The sequence below is a fragment of the Benincasa hispida genome, unplaced genomic scaffold, assembly GCF_009727055.1.
Source record: "Benincasa hispida cultivar B227 unplaced genomic scaffold, ASM972705v1 Contig916, whole genome shotgun sequence".
Lineage (NCBI taxonomy): Eukaryota > Viridiplantae > Streptophyta > Magnoliopsida > Cucurbitales > Cucurbitaceae > Benincasa > Benincasa hispida.
The window spans coordinates 8,448-14,926 of record NW_024065251.1 but is presented as its reverse complement, the minus strand read 5'-3'; the positions used below and the strand labels follow the sequence as shown (position 1 = coordinate 14,926).

At 39.7% G+C, this 6,479-nt stretch overlaps 1 non-coding gene across 1 annotated transcript; it reads right to left on the bottom strand.

Annotated features, from left to right (window-relative positions):
* Positions 1-2,910: 2,910 nt before the first annotated feature.
* LOC120070109 lies at positions 2,911-3,017 on the bottom strand. The gene has a single exon (XR_005479788.1). It is a non-coding gene; the product is annotated as a small nucleolar RNA R71 (small nucleolar RNA).
* Positions 3,018-6,479: the final 3,462 nt, after the last annotated feature.

Below are 6,479 nucleotides of genomic sequence, written 5' to 3'. Positions count from 1 at the left end.
TCATTCATCTCATTTTGGACCAATTCCCCTCATCCTTCCTCTTGTTCTTCATTCGGATAGATCAAATGTTTTAAAATTTTAAAATTTCAGTCGGCCGACTTCTTCTTTCTCTCTTCTTCTTCTTTTCTTTCCTCTTTCTTTTTCTTTTTCTTTCTTCTTTTGCCTTTCTTTTCTTCTTCTTTCTGAAATCAAATGAAGGAAAAAACTACAAATTTGATAAGGAAAAACTAGAGGAAGAAACAAGAGGAAGAAGCGAGATGAAGAAACAAGAGGAAAAAGTAAAAGGAAGAATTCAAAAGAAGGGAAAAAATCAAGGAAAACATGATGGAGAACAACGTGAATTAGAGACCAAGATGAAGGAACGAGAGGAAAGAGTGAGAAATCTATGTTGCGTCAAGTCTCGTGCACATTTTGGGATTAAAACAATACTTTCGCACGTGGCTAACGTCATTAGAAGGCCAGTTTTCAAGCGTTTTTTAAAGATGGGTCAATTTTTGAATGGGCCTCAAAATTTGATCCATTCGTATAATTTTCCCCATTATAAACATTAGTGTTACTATACTCTACACCTAAATAAGGCACACTTAATCAAATGTAACTGCTTTGTTAATTACAATTGAGTCTCAACTACCCTATTATTGGAAAGTACCATCGTGCAATGGAAGTGACCAGTATCCATAAACACTCTAATTCATTAATTAGGTCAGAAATGAAAGCATGCTTTAGCAGAAATAAATGGGTTTCTAATAACTGGTAGGAATACAAGTTATTACAGCTCAAATTAGTAAAATAATGAGAGAAAGCGATGATAAAATAGGCAATATTATGTCTGAAAGCATAAAACTGAAAGGAATTGCGATCACTAATGATCATCGCATAAAAGCAGTTAATTTACCTATTTTGTTCAGGTACAATGCGATGGCGCATATGAAATTGCGACCCAAGGGCACAATGTGACAGTGCGCTTAAAGTTACGATCGTAAGTCATGCGATCGTGAGAAGTTTCTCAAAAAGTGATCGCATAAAGACCTTGCATCAAGGTGACAACATAATAAATCATGATGGGACGTAAAGCTGATAACGGTCGATTTCGAATTCAATTGACAAGCCGTTAAAAACCATACTGTAGCAAGTACATTGAACTTTCGGTGACTTTTAAACGGCACAACAGAACAGGGAAATTAATGCCACCTATCATTGCAATCATTAGTAAGAAAAGTTGCTTCACCTTGAAATCTGTAAATACCAAATGCCACCAGAGAGAGGGGGATTCATGCACATGCATATACATATAGATAGAGGACGAAGAGAGCAAGAAGACGAGGGGAAGCTGAGAGAAATCGCTCCTGGACAGATCGAGAGACTACCAGAAAGCAATATAAAGGAGAGAAGGCCAACCCTTGAGAGAGCAAGAATCCACAACTAAAACAGAGTTGAAGTGATAAAGAGTAGTGTGAAAGGCCACAGGAAGCAAGACATTACTTACCAGGCTTGTTATCTCTCAAATTCATTTGTTATTTTTTATTCACTACTTTATTTGCAGAAAATGGAACCTTCATTTCGATTTATGTTCAATCTCTCCACACCATGCATAAGTAGCTAACTTTCTGAATGGGTTGAGAAGTACTTAGCTAGCATGACTTAAGATATGCATTTTATGCGATCATCTTGTCTTATGTATGCATCATTCACCATTTAGACGTACTTGAGAGAGTAGTCTAAAGATAGAATCTAGGCTTGAGAAAGTCGGATTAGAATCTAGGCTTGAGAGAGTCGTATTAGATCGCATAAGCAAGAGTAGAAACTTAGAAATAAGTTCTATCGGTTGTTTCTCATACACATCGCATGCATCCTAGAAATAGAAATTGGGGCATTTTGCATTGAAAAATGTAGTACTGATATTTGTGTATAGCATGATCGCATAACTTGTGCACAATCTTAGGAAATGTTCGCTAAACCCCTACTCAACCCCTTCTCGCATACTTATTGTAACTCTACGATTTCATCACTCCACGTTCAATTCCATTGCATAGGAAAATCTAAATCAAAACACCATCCATTTATTTTTCACCACCGCAATAGAATCAAAGAGTCTGTCGCATATCTATTTAGTAGTCCCTGTGTTCGACCCTGGACTTACCAGGAACCTAAGAAGGCTTATACTTGGGCTTTGTTAGGAAAACTTGCATGATCATCGCATACTCACACCATCGCATCATAATTCAACGCATCAAGTTTTTGGCACCGTTGCTGGGGACTATGGTATAGATTGCGCTAACATCAAACCTCTTTGATCTTTGTAGCTTTAGACCTCTGTTGCATTGCCATTCCTTCGGTAAAGGAAGAAGCAAGCGTTGCAGGAGCGAAGGACACCCTCATGTGCCCAACTACGACCCAGAGATCGAAAGAACATTTTGCAGAAGAAAGAAAGACAGACGTTGAAAACAAGGAAGAACTCACAGAATGGCTAAACAACCTGAAGAACGTGCCGCAAATGAAAACAACATAATGGCAAATCTTATCCTACTGGAAAATGATCGCAATAGACCCATCCGGGACTATGTGTCACCAAACTCATATGATTTCTCCCCAGGAATCATGAGACCAGTATTAGATGGATCAAGGTTCGAGATGAAGCCAATAATGTTACAAATGATACAAACAGCAGGACAGTTTAGAGGATGGCGTGGTGAATATTCGCACGCCCATATACAAAGCTTCATTGAAATTTGTAACAATTTTGTGTTCCCTAATATCTCTACTAAAGAGGTTCAACTCATGTTAATTCCATTTTCACTATGCGATAAAGCAAGAAAATGGGCATACTCCCTCGAACCAGAAGAGATAACTTCATGGGAGTAAGTTGTGGAGAAGTTTATGAAGAAGTATTTCCCTCCTACCGAGAATTCCAGAAGGAGGAAATTGATCACCAATTTTGAACAAGATCAAGATGAATCGCTCAGTGACGCATGGGCGAGATTCAAGAGACTAGTGCACGACTGCCCATATAATGGATTGCCAGATTGCCTCCAAATGGAGATTTTCTATAATGGACTAAATTCTGCATCGCAGACAGCTGCCAATGCAGCAGTAGCAAGAGGTCCACTGGATAAAACATATGATGAGGCAAAGAACATTCTTGATCGCATCTCGAAAAACCACGAAGATTGGCAAGAAAGAGATCAGAGAGCAAAACGCAGAGAAGGTAATGCAAGTAATGGTGCCATCGCATCATTGCAAAATCAAATGAATGTGATGATAAATTTATTATAGGGCATCGCAATAAACAATCCCATAATGCAAAGAGGGCAAGTCAATGCGATAGAATAGACAAGCACCAGTTGTGCTACATGTGAAGAATCACATTCTGTTGAAGAGTGTCCACGAAATCTGATGTCAATCAACTTTATCAAGAACAACCCTTTTTCAAACACGCACAACCTCGGATGGTGAAACCACCCTAATTTTGCTTGAAAAAATAACCAACAACAAGTTTGTCAACCTATGGCGCAAAGAAAAGGACCACCAGGATTTTTCCAGAGAACTAACGGTCAACAGCAACAGTAAGCCAGCAGCTCTTAAATACCACCATAATCCTCTCTGGATAATTTGTTAAAGAAATAAATTGAGAAAAATGAAACAATCCTCCAGAGCCAAATGACGTCCATCCACAATTTAGAAATCCAAATAGGATAAATTGCGGGAGAGCTGAAAAAACAGACCGCATGGGACACTGCCTAGCTCAACTAAGCTCCCACGCAACTCGGGGAATACAAGGAAAGAACACTGCCAAGTAGTCACCCTGAGAAGTGGAAAGGCGACAGTGGAAGTTAGGAAGGAGCCTAGCAGGACCGATTCAAATGCGATGGAATCAAAGAAACCGTTGACGTAAACTAAGTCAAAGGAGCCCGAGATTATGGAACTTGAAGATGCGATCACCTCTAAGCTTCCAGACCGTGAAACAGTAAAAGTATAGATACCTTCATTCCCTTAAAGACTGAAAAAGAAGCAAAATGATGAAGGTCAGTATCATCGCTTCCTGGAAATATTGAAACAACTACACATCAATATTCCGTTTACAGAAGCGATAGAACAGATGTTGGTGTATGCCAAGTTTTTTAAGGATATGGTTTCGAAGAAGAGAAGCACAGGAAAATTCACCACGGTGGCATTAACACAAGAATCAAACACTATAATCCCACCATAGATGCGCGACCTAAGCAGCTTTACAATACTTGGCTCAATAGGAGAGATCTACATTGGTCAAACATTATGCGATCTTGGGGCAAGCATAAACTTAATGCCCCTTTCAATCTTCAAACAATTGAATGTAGGTCAGCTGACACCCACAACGGTGACTCTCCAGCTTGCAGATAGGTCCTTGGTACACCCTGAAGGAAAATTGAAGGATGTCTTGGTCACAATTGACAAATTCATTCTACTTGCAGACTTCATCATTCTAGATTATGAAGCAAATAAAGATGTGCCAATTATATTGAGACGACCATTCTTGTCTACTAGTCGTGCTCAAATAGATGTGCACAAGGGAGAAATCACAGTGAGCATCAATGGAAAGAAACTCAGGTTTAATATTATCAAGGCAGTGAAATTCCAAAAAGATGAAGGCTTATCAAATTCCGATGATGAACACAGTTGTGTTGAAGATTGGGAGTCCGAGGAAGAAAATGAAGAAAGAGAGGATGCGACAACATCCTTAGAAACCTGTCGTGCAATAATAGAGACAGTGAACAATAAAGAAAAGTTGAATTTGAATGAAGAAAGAAAAACACAGAAACCCTCCTTAGAGCAACCACCTACACTGAAGCTGAAAACTCTACCAAATCACTTGAAGTACGTTTTCCTTGGCCAGAATGAAACCTTGCCAGTAATCATATCCTCTGCGTTACCGGAAGAAAAAAAAACTGCGCTGCTCAGTATTCTGAAGAAATATATTAGAGAAATCGGATGGACGATCGCAGATATAAGAGTTATTAGCCTGACGTACTACATGCATAGAATTCGGCTCGAAGAAAACTAGAAAGGCTCAATAGAACCTCAACACAAACTGAACCCTGCGATAAGAGAGGTTGTTAAAAAAGAAATCATTAAATGGTTAGACACTGACATTATATACCTTATCGTCGATAACATGTGAGTTAGCCCCATGCAATGCGTTCCCAAGAAAGGTGGGATGACAGTAGTCCCCAATGCAAACAACAAGTTGATCCCCATGAGGACTGTCACAGGTTGGCGGATCTGTATGGACTATAGGAAGCTCAACGCGACGACAAAGAAAGATCACTTCCCTTTACCTTTCATTGATCAAATGCTCGACCGCCTAGCAAGGAATGACTATTTCTATTTCCTTGATGGGTATGCAGGCTATAACCAGATTATGATCGCACTAGAGGATCAAGAAAAGACCACATTTACCTGTCCATATGAAACGTTCGCCTTTCGTCGCATGCCTTTTGGACTATGCAATGCGCCGAGCACATTTCAAAGGTGTATGATGGCAATCTTCTCCGAGTACCTTGAAGACTCAATTGAAATCTTTATGGACGATTTCTCAGTTTATGGGCAAACATATGAAATCTGTTTGAAAAACTTGGAGAGAATATTGAAACGATATGAAGAGACTAATCTGGTGTTGAACTGGGAAATGTACCATTTCATGGTTAAAGAAGGAATTGTGCTTAAGTACAAGGTTTCAAAGGATGGGCTAGAGGTGGATAAAGTAAAAATTGAAGCCATAGAAAAACTTCCACCTCCAGCAAATGTGAAATCTTTAAGGAGTCTCTTAGGACATACGGGGTTCTACAGACGATTCGTGAAGAAGTTCTCCAAAATAGCTCGACCGTTGAATGCGTTGTTGGAAGCTGACAGACCTTTTGACTTTGATCCACACTACCTCACCGCATTCAAAGCACTAAAGAACGCATTGACTACAACACCAATTCTGATCGCACCCGATTGGACAAAGACATTCGAGCTGATGTGCGATGCCAGCAAATATACGATGGGGGTAGTTTTGGCACAAATGGTTAAGACAATGTTACACCCTATCGCATATGCAAGTGGAACATTGAACTCCATGCAGGCGAACTACACCACCACAGAGAAGGAGCTTCTAGCGGTAATCTTTGCGATTGAAAAATTCAGACCTTACTTGTTGGGATCCAAAGTTAAAGTCCACACTGACCACTCGGTGATAAGATATTTAATGACCAAAAAATATGAGAAGCCAAGACTAATCCTATGGGTTCTCCTACTCCAAGAATTTAATATGAAGATAATCGACCGCAAGGGAACGGAGAACCAAGTCACTGACCATTTATCGAGGTTAGAGAATCTTGAAGTGGATCGCATCAAATCGGAGGTGAACGCATCATTCCCTAACGAGCAGTTGCTTAAGGTTGAAGAACTACCCTAGTACACAGATATTGTCAACTTCTTAGTCTGCAAATAATTTCCAAAGA